Source organism: Polyodon spathula, chromosome 14 (genome assembly GCF_017654505.1).
Source record: "Polyodon spathula isolate WHYD16114869_AA chromosome 14, ASM1765450v1, whole genome shotgun sequence".
In the NCBI taxonomy this organism is placed as follows: Eukaryota; Metazoa; Chordata; class Actinopteri; order Acipenseriformes; family Polyodontidae; genus Polyodon; species Polyodon spathula.
Genome location: NC_054547.1, coordinates 20,312,086 through 20,325,700, shown reverse-complemented (window position 1 = coordinate 20,325,700; position 13,615 = coordinate 20,312,086).

Here is a 13,615-nt window from a genome sequence, read left to right as displayed (position 1 = left end):
AAGTTTGCTTACTATACCAGAATCTAAATCATTAATGTAGATTAGGAATAGCAGAGGACCTAATACTGATCCCTGTGGTACACCGCTGGTTACCACACTCCATTCTGAGGTTTTTCCTCTAATCAGTACTTTCTGTTTTCTACATGTTAACCACTCCCTAATCCATGTACATGTGTTTCCTTGAATCCCAACTGCGTTCAGTTTGAGAATTAATCTTTTGTGCGGGACTTTGTCAAAAGCTTTCTGGAAATCTAAATAAACCATGTCATATGCTTTGCAATTATCCATTATCGATGTTGCATCCTCAAAAAAATCAAGCAAGTTAGTTAGGCACGATCTCCCTTTCCTAAAACCATGTTGACTGTCTCCCAGGACCCTGTTACCATATAGGTAATTTTCCATTTTGGATCTTATTATAGTTTCCATAAGTTTGCATATAATAGAAGTCAGGCTTACTGGTCTGTAGTTACCTGGTTCAGTTTTGTTTCCCTTTTTGTGGATCGGTATTACGTTTGCAATTTTCCAGTCTGTCGGTACCACCCCTGTGTCAAGAGACTGCTGCATGATCTTGGTTAGCGGTTTGTAAATTACTTCTTTCATTTCTTTGAGTACTACTGGGAGGATCTCATCCGGCCCAGGGGATTTGTTTATTTTAAGAGCTCCTAGTCCCTTTAACACTTCTGCCTCAGTTATGCTAAAGTTATTTAAAACTGGATAGGAACTGGATGACATGTGGGGCATGTTGTCAGTATCTTCCTTTGTAAAAACTTGTGAAAAGTAATCATTTAACATATTTGCTATTTTTTTTTTCTTCCTCTACGATTTTGCCATTTGTATCTCTTAAACATTTAATCTCCTCTTTGAATGTTCTCTTGCTGTTGTAATATTGGAAAAACATTTTGGAATTGGTTTTAGCTCCCTTAGCAATGTTCATTTCTATTTCTCTCTTGGCCTTTCTAACTTCCTTTTTGACTTGCATTTGCAGTTCTGTGTACTCTTTCTGTGTACTTTCTTTTTGGTCCTTTTTTAATGCTCTGTAAAGTGCCTTTTTTCGCTGAATATTTTTTTTAATTGATCTATTAAACCATTTTGGCAATTTAGTTTTACATTTAGATTTGTCTACTTTAGGGATATAATTGTTTTGCGCCTCTAGTACTACATTTTTGAAGAACAACCATCCTTCTTCTGTGGGTGTTTTCTCTATTTTACTCCAATCTACTTCTGTTAGTCTCTGTTTCATGCCTTCATAGTTTGCTTTTCTAAAATTGTAAACCTTAGCTTTAGTCATTTACTTTTGGGGTTTTAAAAAACACTTCAAATGAGACCATGTTGTGGTCTGAGTTTGCCAGTGGTTCTCTGACCTCTGTTTTAGTTATTCTATCTTCGTTATTTGAAAAGACTAAATCAAGGCATGCCTCCCCTCTAGTCGGTGCCTTGACAAATTGTGTTAGGAAGCAGTCATTTGTCATTTCCACCATTTCTATTTCATCCTTCGTGCTACCCACCGGGTTTTCCCATTTTATTTGGGGGAAGTTGAAATCCCCCATTAGTATGGCTTCTCCTTTGCTACACACATTTCTAATGTCATTGTATAACAGATTATTTTGCTCACCGTCTGAATCTGGCGGTCTATAGCATGCTCCTATTATTATGCCTTTTGAATTTTTGTCTGTTATTCTGACCCATATTGATTCGGTTTTATTTTCTTTGTCCAGGTTTAACACCTGGGCTTCAAGACTGTTTCTTATGTATAGCGCTACCCCTCCTCCTCTTCTGTCCTGCCTGTCTTTCCTATACAGTGTATACCCACAAATATTATATTCGTCCCCATCACTCTCAGATAACCAAGTTTCTGTAACACCTATCACATCATAGTTACCTGTTAGTGCAGTAGCTTCAAGTTCTAGAATTTTGTTTCTGATACTTCTAGCATTTAGATAAATACATTTAATGGTTGTCTTACCTGAGTTGTTGTTCTTGTTTTGATGCGGTCTCCCTTCTGTTTTTTTGTTGATTTCTCCCCCCTTCCTTTCTAGTTTAAATGCTTCCGAACCTGCTCGAGGATCTTTTCTCCAAGTAGACTAGTTCCCTTGTTATTTAAATGCAGTCCATCCCGTCTATACAGATAGTCCTCGTTGTAGAATGTGGTCCAATGATCAAGATAGGTGAAGCCTTCCCGTGTGCACCACGTCTTCAACCATTGGTTTTGATTTATTATTTCCAGCTGTCCATATGGTCCTTTGCAAGGTGCGGGTAGTATACCAGAAAATACCACAGTTTTGGTTTTCTCTTTTAATTTCCTTCCTAGCTCTCTGAATTTGTTTTGCAGGGATTTTGGTCTGTCTCTTCCAATGTTGTTTGTACCGATGTGGACGACTACTACCGGGTCGTCTCCTGTTCGTTCTAGGAGCCTGTCCACGTTCTCAGTGATGTGCTTGACCGAGGCTCCCGGAAGGCAGCACACTGTTGTAGTAAGGGGGTCCAAACTGCGAACTGAACTTGCTGTGTTTCTCAATATGGAGTCCCCAACAATCATGACCTCCCTTCTTTTTACTGTCTTGTCACCACTGTCAATAGGGTCCTGGATGTTGTTCCTTTCATTCTCTTGTTGTTGGTTCTGCTCATCAAAATTCTGAAGTGACTCAAATCTGTTGGTTGTTTTGATTTCTGGTGGTTGTGTTTGACGAAGTTTCTTTTTTTCCCTGCTTCTGCCTACCTGAACCCAGCTGTTCTGACCTTCTATCTCCCTGGTGGCTTTCAGTCTGTTAGGGGTGATGCAGACTTCCATGAATTGTGGGTGTGCCAGTTCCTCAAGATCCTGTTGCTGTCTCACTTCCTCCAGCTCCATTTCTAGCATGCTTACTAGTTTATGCAAATCCTGGATCGTGCGGCACTTTACGCACACTTGGTTTAGCTCCGCTGGGTTTTCTCGGATTTCCCACATCAAGCAGGTGTCACAGATTACTGGCTTGAAGACCATGTTGAGGGTTTTTTTTTTTTTGAAGTTTAGTTTCTTCTGCAGCCGTCAACCTGCTTTCAATCTGCTTCGAAACTGCTCTGTACTTTTCCACGCTGTACTTCTCCCACTCGCTGTCGCTTCCACTCGCTGTCGCTGGGAAGACTGCCTCGTTTAACTGCGTTGTTCTGCTGTGCTGTCGGCTCCTCCCCTCGCCCGTGTCTCAAAAACGGCGCTGAATTTGAATCAGCTGCTCCGAGTTTCAGCTTGTTTGTTATCAGAAAAACACACGCGGCTGTGTTTCCCCAATGTCCTCTGTTTTCTGATTAAAGCAATTCAAGATGCAATTTCTCCTTTCTGCTTCGAAACTGCTCTGTACTTTTCCACGCCTGTACTTCTCCCACTCGCTGTCGCTTCCACTCGCTGTCGCTGGGAAGACTGCCTCGTTTAACTGCGTTGTTCTGCTGTGCTGTCGGCTCCTCCCCTCGCCCGTGTCTCAAAACGGCGCTGAATTTGAATCAGCTGCTCCGAGTTTCAGCTTGTTTGTTATCAGAAAAACACACGCGGCTGTGTTTCCCCAATGTCCTCTGTTTTCTGATTAAAGCAATTCAAGATGCAATTTCTCCTTTCTGCTTCGAAACTGCTCTGTACTTTTCCACGCCTGTACTTCTCCCACTCGCTGTCGCTGGGAAGACTGCCTCGTTTAACTGCATATTATATAGATATATATAAATTAGGGACTGTTCCGATTAACAGATTAATTGAACCGATTAATCAACTAAAAAGTTGATTGCAGATTCATTTGATTTACAATGTAATCGTGTATAATTTTATTTTTCTTATATAAAATAAAATCAACCAATAGAAGATCTGCATTTTCTCTGTGGCAGTACAATCGGAAGTGAGCGGAGGCGGGACAAAAACAGTTGAAGGTCTTGAGTAGGTTTAAGCAGGTGTCCAATCATGAGTGAGCAGAGGCGGGACAAAAACAGTTGAAGGTCTTGAGTAGGTTTAAGCAGGTGTCCAATCATGAGTGAGCAGAGGTGGGAAATACACTATTGAAGGTATTTTCTATTTCAGTTGAAGGTCTTGTGAGTTTAATCAATGGAAAAGTCAAATATCTGCTCTGGTTCTGCAGCTGTCCAATCATTAGTGAGCAGAGTAGAATAGCTGAATTCTGCGTGACATTGCTGATTTTATAGATAGCGTTATTGAGAATTATATTAAGAACTACAAAGTAATATTTAGAATTGCTTTTTACAAATATATCAGACAATCGAGACATCATAGTTGATTTGGTTAGGAATCAATTTTCAAAAAGAACTCTCACAGAAATTGGAGATTGTTACCAAATGGAGGTATACAACACAAATACTGAGTTAAGACTGAACGGAAAGGGATATACTCGTCACTCCCAACATTAAAATTATGAAAAGTATCCACGGCTTACTGGTAGCTGTCAGTTAAAAAAAAGTATACTGCTGGAACTGTCTTTTGTTCAGTACAGAAAAGGCGATATGGAACAGCACTGGTTACAGCAATCTTGGATGTCTATCAAAGTCGCACAAAAACATGAGCATTCCTAAAGTCACTTGCGAGTCATTGTAACACTCAAAACTTTTGGACAAACCCGGATTGATGTTCAAATGGCTGAGTAGAAGAGTAGGGATACAGTACATCACAATGAGCAGGTAAGAAAAACTTGTGAGGTTCTTAAACGCTTGATTGATTCTGTTGTTTCCCTTGGCAAGCAAGAACTACCATTCAGAGGGCATGATGAAGGCACCAATTCCTCAAATAGAGGTAATTTTGTGGAATTACTTTCTGTGATTTCTGATTACGACAGCATGTTAAATAATCGCTTGTCAATAGCCACAGTATTCTCAGGTACCTGTAACAAGCTTCAGAATGAATAAAAGCAGAAGTACAGGAAGCCATTACTAAGCTGTAATGGTAGATTAAACAGCTGACGATGGAAACACAGCTCAGCTGTCTTGTGTTTTCAGGTATGTGACTGACAGTGGCCCGAAAGAACGGTTGTTCGGTGCAATTGTGTTACATTTACTTAAATAAAATGAAAAATACCTGAGGATACTCCAGAAAAACTCAAAGCAAGCTTGAAATCAGGATATATTCAAATGAATTCAACATGGGAGCAATAGAACTCAGAGTTCAGAACCATGCAATGACTGAAAACAACATCAAATAATAATGGAAATGAAAAAAAAAATGCAACAAGTGTGACATTAGAAGCTACTTACTTTCATAAAAGTTTCTGACTGTAAATGTGCATGGTTTGCCATGTTTAATATGCTTTACCAGCCTCGGTTTTACAATGCTTACCTATGCTTTGCCATATCTTCAATGTGCTCTATTACACATTTGCTATGCTTTCACTATGGGAAACTTGTATAAAAGATACTCTTTAAATATGCTATGTACAATAACAATAGGTGCTAGGAAAATATCTGTTTTAACATATTGCCACTACTACGCTAAAATGAGCCCCCCCCCCCCCCCCCCCCCCCCCCCCCTCCCTCCAATTTGTTAATGTAACGTTCAAGTTCGACACTGTTTTCTTGTAATGGAAAACCCTCTTGAGAAGATTAAGCAACTGAAAAGCTGGCATATTGGGATTCCAAGTTCCAGTAATAACATATGCCTTCCCACCAGACTTCTTCCCCATGGATTCCTGCATATTAACACAAATGTATATTACAGATGCAGGCAGCACAATCCTTTAGAAACATGATCTGAAAATTATTGCCTGTCAAAAGCAGTGCCCAAGCAATTTGCAGCTATCTACTGAGACTGTTAAGCCCAAACACATTGTTTTTTTGACTATCTGCTGGCTCTGTGGTTACAAGGGCAAAATCACAGCTGGAAGAAATGCCCAAATCAAATTATAGTATATCTTGCATTGATTATACTGTCTACACCAATTGTTCAAGCTGCCATTTACTGTGATTGGGCCATTCCTTCTTTAGAGTAATGGGAATCATATAATACAGATGTGTACATCCCAGAACCATAAAAAAAAATCAAAACACGGCCTAAACATAGCAATAATATTAAATCAGAGGCTATAATGAATGTCGCTAATAAATAACCTTACCCATTTCGCACTTTCATTAGCTACATAGTGAAGGTCTCAAATGTGCAGTTAAAAAAATAAACATGCTGTTTACTTCCTTGGTCATTTCACATGATTAATGTCTTCTGTTACTGGCTGAAAGCAGATCAGTCTATGGGAGAAGCAGCTCATTGGTTTTTCACAGGATAGAAGCCAGTGAAGGAATGGAGACAATTTTACCCTCCAGATGAAGTGAACCTGGAAGTGCATGAAAGCATGTTTGCAAACAGAGATCTCTTTAACCTAGAGTAGTGTCAGATATTATGTTTTAAAATTAAAATACAATAGATGCTTACTAAAACATGTTTTTTTCAGAAATGCAAATTTGACGCCTTTAGAATGAATTGATGTGCATCATGAAGAAAATGTAAGGGACTATTTTGTTAGCTGCAATTAATTGCTGTCAGGTTTACCAGCACATTTACCAGTGTTTCTATAACCTTCATATGAAGACATTAGCTCATATGTTCATTGATATGTGAGACTTTGACACTGTGGCACAAAAGGGTTCATTTTTGTTGTACAATAACAACAATCAATACAGCTGTGTACATGATGCCTTAAAGTGTTATGTCTTTCATCTGGATACCAAAAACTCACATGACCATAATATACTACCCATCTTAGGTCAGTAAAATGTACTGCTAGATTGTGACCGTGGAATTGCCTTAATGTTGAATTATGAAGCCAACATCTCAAACTGTTTATGAAATATTAACAGCAGAAACAGCAGCAGAAAATTAAAAAAAAAAAAAAGTTAGTTCTCACTTTGGTTTGACTCACATATCTTTATTCAGTTATGATTATGAAAACAATGCAGAGAAAAAATGACACTCATGAAAATCAATGATGTCTCAAGGGGTGTGTAAGAACATAAGAACATAAGAAAGTTTACAAACGAGAGGAGGCCATTCGGCCCATCTTGCTCGTTTGGTTGTTAGTAGCTTATTGATCCCAAAATCTCATCAAGCAGCTTCTTGAAGGATCCCAGGGTGTCAGCTTCAACAACATTACTGGGGAGTTGATTCCAGACCCTCACAATTCTCTGTGTAAAAAAGTGTCTCCTATTTTCTGTTCTGAATGCCCCTTTTTCTAAACTCCATTTGTGACCCCTGGTCCTTGTTTCTTTTTTCAGGCTGAAAAAGTCCCTTGGGTCGACACTGTCAATACCTTTTAGAATTTTGAATGCTTGAATTAGGTCGCCACGTAGTCTTCTTTGTTCAAGACTGAACAGATTCAATTCTTTTAGCCTGTCTGCATATGACATGCCTTTTAAGCCCGGAATAATTCTGGTCGCTCTTCTTTGCACTCTTTCTAGAGCAGCAATATCTTTTTTATAGCGAGGTGACCAGAACTGCACACAATATTCAAGATGAGGTCTTACAAGTGCATTGTACAGTTTTAACATTACTTCCCTTGATTTAAATTCAACACTTTTCACAATGTATCCGAGCATCTTGTTAGCCTTTTTTATAGCTTCCCCACATTGCCTAGATAAAGACATTTCTGAGTCAACAAAAACTCCTAGGTCTTTTTCATAGATTCCTTCTCCAATTTCAATATCTATCTGCGTTCTGAACTGCGTTCAGTTTGAGAATTAATCTTTTGTGCGGGACTTTGTCAAAAAGCAGGGGGAGACTTGTGCTGACTCTTCTGGTGCATTCATAGTGCTACAGGAAGAGGGCAGCAGCCTTACAATATCTGTCTGTCGGTCATGGCAGTGACACGGAGAAGTGGGAGAGAGGGTGTGTGCTTTCCCTCTCTCCGAGTGGCTGAGAGGCGGGCCTTTGGGAATTGCTGGCCCTATATAGACTATGCTCTGTTTTCCCTTGGGCTGCCCCTATAGGATGTAAACAAGCTAGCAGAAGCTTGGCAGCTAGATGGAGAAACAAAAGGAGACCACCCACGAACAAAATAAAGAGAAGCAAAATAAGAAAAGAAATATAGCAGTAGTGGGGAGACCTTGGGCAGACCCCGAAGGTATACTTTAAACTACGCAGTTGAGGGAACTGGAGAGCGTAGGTCGAAGTATCGGGCCGTGCGGATAGCGACAGTCTGGGTAACGCTGCACAGTGCAGCACCTTTATTGTGTAGTTTTGTTAAGTGTTATTTTCTCTTTTATTTTGTGCCTTCTGTTTTGATTATTGTTTCATGCACCTGCATGTGTATCCCGTACTCTGTGAAGCCTTCTACCATTGTTGGTTAATATAGGACAACAGTGCCACCTTGTGGCCATAAATAAATAGTGCACCCAAGTCATGTTTAGCACTGCAAAGTTCTGTCTCCTGTGTCAGTGAATACCCATCACCCTTCCACAGGGTGTAACGATGCACTAATGTCACGATAGAGTATCACGATATGCATGTAACGATGCAATGTGTATCATGATACATGATGGCACTGATGGACTACTTGATGTAGAATAAAATCAAATGATTATTTAATGATGGACTATTTTCTTAAAAGACAAAAATGAAATGTGATAGGGAGAGTATGTATTCATACCAACTATAAAACACATACATTTCTTCATTCAAGAACTATCTGGTGAACTACAATAAGCTATGCTGTCCTTTTGGTATTGTATCTCAAATGATGTATAGCTCTTATTACAATACAATATATCATGTTAGGAAATTATTACGATGCATCGATACACGTTGATTCATTATACCCCTAGATATCACTGGCAGCTTTCTCCAAGATAAAAATGTAAAAAAGTCAATGTGACTGTCAGAGACGGCGTTGCGGTGACCCAGACCAGAAAAAAGCACAACCAGAACAGAGGTACGGTGCAGTGGCGCATGCGCCGTTTTATTAATTAACAAAAAAATAAATAAATTATTTGAACAAAAATAAACACTTGCTCACAGAGATAAAACAATTAAACAGAATAAATCACGAACACAAAATAAATGCTAAGGTCAGGCTCAGCAACTGAGCATTTAAACTAGAAAGGAAGGGGGGAGAAATCAACAAAAAAACAGAAGGGAGACCGCATCAAAACAAGAACAACAACTCAGGTAAGACAACCATTAAATGTATTTATCTAAATGCTAGAAGTATCAGAAACAAAATTCTAGAACTTGAAGCTACTGCACTAACAGGCAACTATGATGTGATAGGTGTTACAGAAACGTGGTTATCTGAGAGTGATGGGGACGAATGTAATATTTGTGGGTATACACTGTATAGGAAAGACAGGCAGGACAGAAGAGGAGGAGGGGTAGCGCTATACATAAGAAACAGTCTTGAAGCCCAGGTGTTAAACCTGGACAAAGAAAATAAAACCGAATCAATATGGGTCAGAATAACAGACAAAAATTCAAAAGGCATAATAATAGGAGCATGCTATAGACCGCCAGATTCAGACGGTGAGCACAATAATCTGTTATACAATGACATTAGAAATGTGTGTAGCAAAGGAGAAGCCATACTAATGGGGGATTTCAACTTCCCCCAAATAAAATGGGAAAACCCGGTGGGTAGCGCGAAGGATGAAATAGAAATGGTGGAAATGACAAATGACTGCTTCCTAACACAATTTGTGAAGGCACCCACTAGAGGGGAGGCATGCCTTGATTTAGTCTTTTCAAATAACGAAGATAGAATAACTAAAACAGAGGTCAGAGAACCACTGGCAAACTCAGACCACAACATGGTCTCATTTGAAGTGTTTTTTAAAATCCTCAAAAGTAAAGACTAAAGCTAAGGTTTACAATTTTAGAAAAGCAAACTATGAAGGTATGAAACAGAGACTAACAGAAGTAGATTGGAGTAAAATAGAGAAAACACCCACAGAAGAAGGATGGTTGTTCTTCAAAAATGTAGTACTAGAGGCGCAAAACAATTATATCCCTAAAGTAGACAAATCTAAATGTAAAACTAAATTGCCAAAATGGTTTAATAGATCAATTAAAAAAAATATTCAGCGAAAAAAGGCACTTTACAGAGCATTAAAAAAAGGACCAAAAAGAAAGTACACAGAAAGAGTACACAGAACTGCAAATGCAAGTCAAAAAGGAAGTTAGAAAGGCCAAGAGAGAAATAGAAATGAACATTGTTAAGGGAGCTAAAACCAATTCCAAAATGTTTTTCCAATATTACAACAGCAAGAGAACATTCAAAGAGGAGATTAAATGTTTAAGAGATACAAATGGCAAAATCGTAGAGGAAGAAAAAAAAAATAGCAAATATGTTAAATGATTACTTTTCACAAGTTTTTAAAAAGGAAGATACTGACAACATGCCCCACATGTCATCCAGTTCCTATCCAGTTTTAAATAACTTTAGCATAACTGAGGCAGAAGTGTTAAAGGGACTAGGAGCTCTTAAAATAAACAAATCCCCTGGGCCGGATGAGATCCTCCCAGTAGTACTCAAAGAAATGAAAGAAGTAATTTACAAACCGCTAACCAAGATCATGCAGCAGTCTCTTGACACAGGGGTGGTACCGACAGACTGGAAAATTGCAAACGTAATACCGATCCACAAAAAGGGAAACAAAACTGAACCAGGTAACTACAGACCAGTAAGCCTGACTTCTATTATATGCAAACTTATGGAAACTATAATAAGATCCAAAATGGAAAATTACCTATATGGTAACAGGGTACTGGGAGACAGTCAACATGGTTTTAGGAAAGGGAGATCGTGCCTAACTAACTTGCTTGATTTTTTTGAGGATGCAACATCGATAATGGATAATTGCAAAGCATATGACATGGTTTATTTAGATTTCCAGAAAGCTTTTGACAAAGTCCCGCACAAAAGATTAATTCTCAAACTGAACGCAGTTGGGATTCAAGGAAACACATGTATATGGATTAGGGAGTGGTTAACATGTAGAAAACAGAAAGTACTGATTAGAGGAAAAACCTCAGAATGGAGTGTGGTAACCAGCGGTGTACCACAGGGATCAGTATTAGGTCCTCTGCTATTCCTAATCTACATTAATGATTTAGATTCTGGTATAGTAAGCAAACTTGTTAAATTTGCAGACGACACAAAAATAGGAGGAGTGGCAAACATTGTTGCAGCAGCAAAGGTCATTCAAAATGATCTAGACAAGATTCAGAACTGGGCAGACACATGGCAAAAAGATATTGCTGCTCTAGAAAGAGTGCAAAGAAGAGCGACCAGAATTATTCCGGGCTTAAAAGGCATGTCATATGCAGACAGGCTAAAAGAATTGAATCTGTTCAGTCTTGAACAAAGAAGACTACGTGGCGACCTAATTCAAGCATTCAAAATTCTAAAAGGTATTGACAGTGTCGACCCAAGGGACTTTTTCAGCCTGAAAAAAGAAACAAGGACCAGGGGTCACAAATGGAGTTTAGAAAAAGGGGCATTCAGAACAGAAAATAGGAGACACTTTTTTACACAGAGAATTGTGAGGGTCTGGAATCAACTCCCCAGTAATGTTGTTGAAGCTGACACCCTGGGATCCTTCAAGAAGCTGCTTGATGAGATTTTGGGATCAATAAGCTACTAACAACCAAACGAGCAAGATGGGCCGAATGGCCTCCTCTCGTTTGTAAACTTTCTTATGTTCTTATGTTCTTATGTTCTTAAAAATGACATTTAATAGAGAAAAGTGTAAGGTACTACACGCAGGAAATAAAAATGTACATTATAAATATCATATGGGAGATATTGAAATTGGAGAAGGAATCTATGAAAAAGACCTAGGAGTTTTTGTTGACTCAGAAATGTCTTCATCTAGACAATGTGGGGAAGCTATAAAAAAGGCTAACAAGATGCTCGGATACATTGTGAAAAGTGTTGAATTTAAATCAAGGGAAGTAATGTTAAAACTGTACAATGCACTTGTAAGACCTCATCTTGAATATTGTGTGCAGTTCTGGTCACCTCGCTATAAAAAAGATATTGCTGCTCTAGAAAGAGTGCAAAGAAGAGCGACCAGAATTATTCCGGGCTTAAAAGGCATGTCATATGCAGACAGGCTAAAAGAATTGAATCTGTTCAGTCTTGAACAAAGAAGACTACGTGGCGACCTAATTCAAGCATTCAAAATTCTAAAAGGTATTGACAGTGTGGACGCAAGGGACTTTTTCAGCCTGAAAAAAGAAACAAGGACCAGGGGTCACAAATGGAGTTTAGAAAAAGGGGCATTCAGAACAGAAAATAGGAGACACTTTTTTACACAGAGAATTGTGAGGGTCTGGAATCAACTCCCCAGTAATGTTGTTGAAGCTGACACCCTGGGATCCTTCAAGAAGCTGCTTGATGAGATTTTGGGATCAATAAGCTACTAACAACCAAACGAGCAAGATGGGCCGAATGGCCTCCTCTCGTTTGTAAACTTTCTTATGTTCTTATGTTCTTAACTGCCTTCACTGATCCTTATTTTTTTTTTTTAAATCTCTCTCCCACTCGCCACTCGCTCTCCACTTCTGAACACACCTCCCTTTAACATGGAGAGCTGCAGGCTTTTTATACAGGTGACCATCTCCCGATTAGCAATAAATTAATCACTTAATTAATTCGGGAGATGGACACCTTCTGCACGGGTTTTAGTAAGGTGGATGGGGCTTCCCATTCACACTGCAAAACAAAAGGCGGTTCGCCGTCATTTATAAACAAATATATTTTTAAAACAATAACACAAAAATGCACTGCTGCGCCATCATAAAAAATAATAAACAAAACACACGGCGGATCGCCGTCATCTATAAACAAACATTAAACAATAAATAAATACAAAATAACACAGGGAAGAAGGGGAAGACCCCATTGTAAAATAAACACTGTGCAGGGCTGCTCGCCCTGTTACAGTGACACAGAGTTAATATAGCTGCCTCCACTATATCTAAGCCGTTGGTTAAATTCAACCTTGTTGAGAGTATTTATTTACTGAAGTTATTACGTATTCTAGGTTAAAGCACAAAAAAATGACAACCAGAATATTTCATTCCTACATATTTAACAATACTGTAATGTGTTACATATTTAACAAGAATCTGTATCAGTAAAATATCAGCTCAAATGGAAGGATGGAAGTGGTAAAAGGATGCATAGGCAAGCAGTTTAATAGAGAAGGAAACAGCTAATTTAACCAGGATAGCCTAACAATTATACACTTATTATATACACATTATGATAAACTTTGGAGTAAACAGACATCAAGAAATTATATTTTATACCAGCAGCACATTGGCTTCAATTTAAAACATCTAAGAAGCTTTTAAGTTGGCACACTAATGCTTAGTTAAGGTTGCAGCAGGTGGACACTGCGGTGCTTATGGAATATTATACAACTCATGCACTACAGGAAACAGGAGGACCCTGATTCTATAGACACACCCAATGTTTCCATACAAATCACGATTGCTATACATGTGCATGTTTTGCAAAGACAACCATTGCCTGCCAAATCTTATTAACATCATTAAAAGTAGACAGCTTTAATAAGGTACTGTTATAAGGTGACTTTAGGGAAAACTATTTACATGATCTGTTTGTATTGCACATTTTTAATGTGAGGTATAATATTTTTTCTTCAT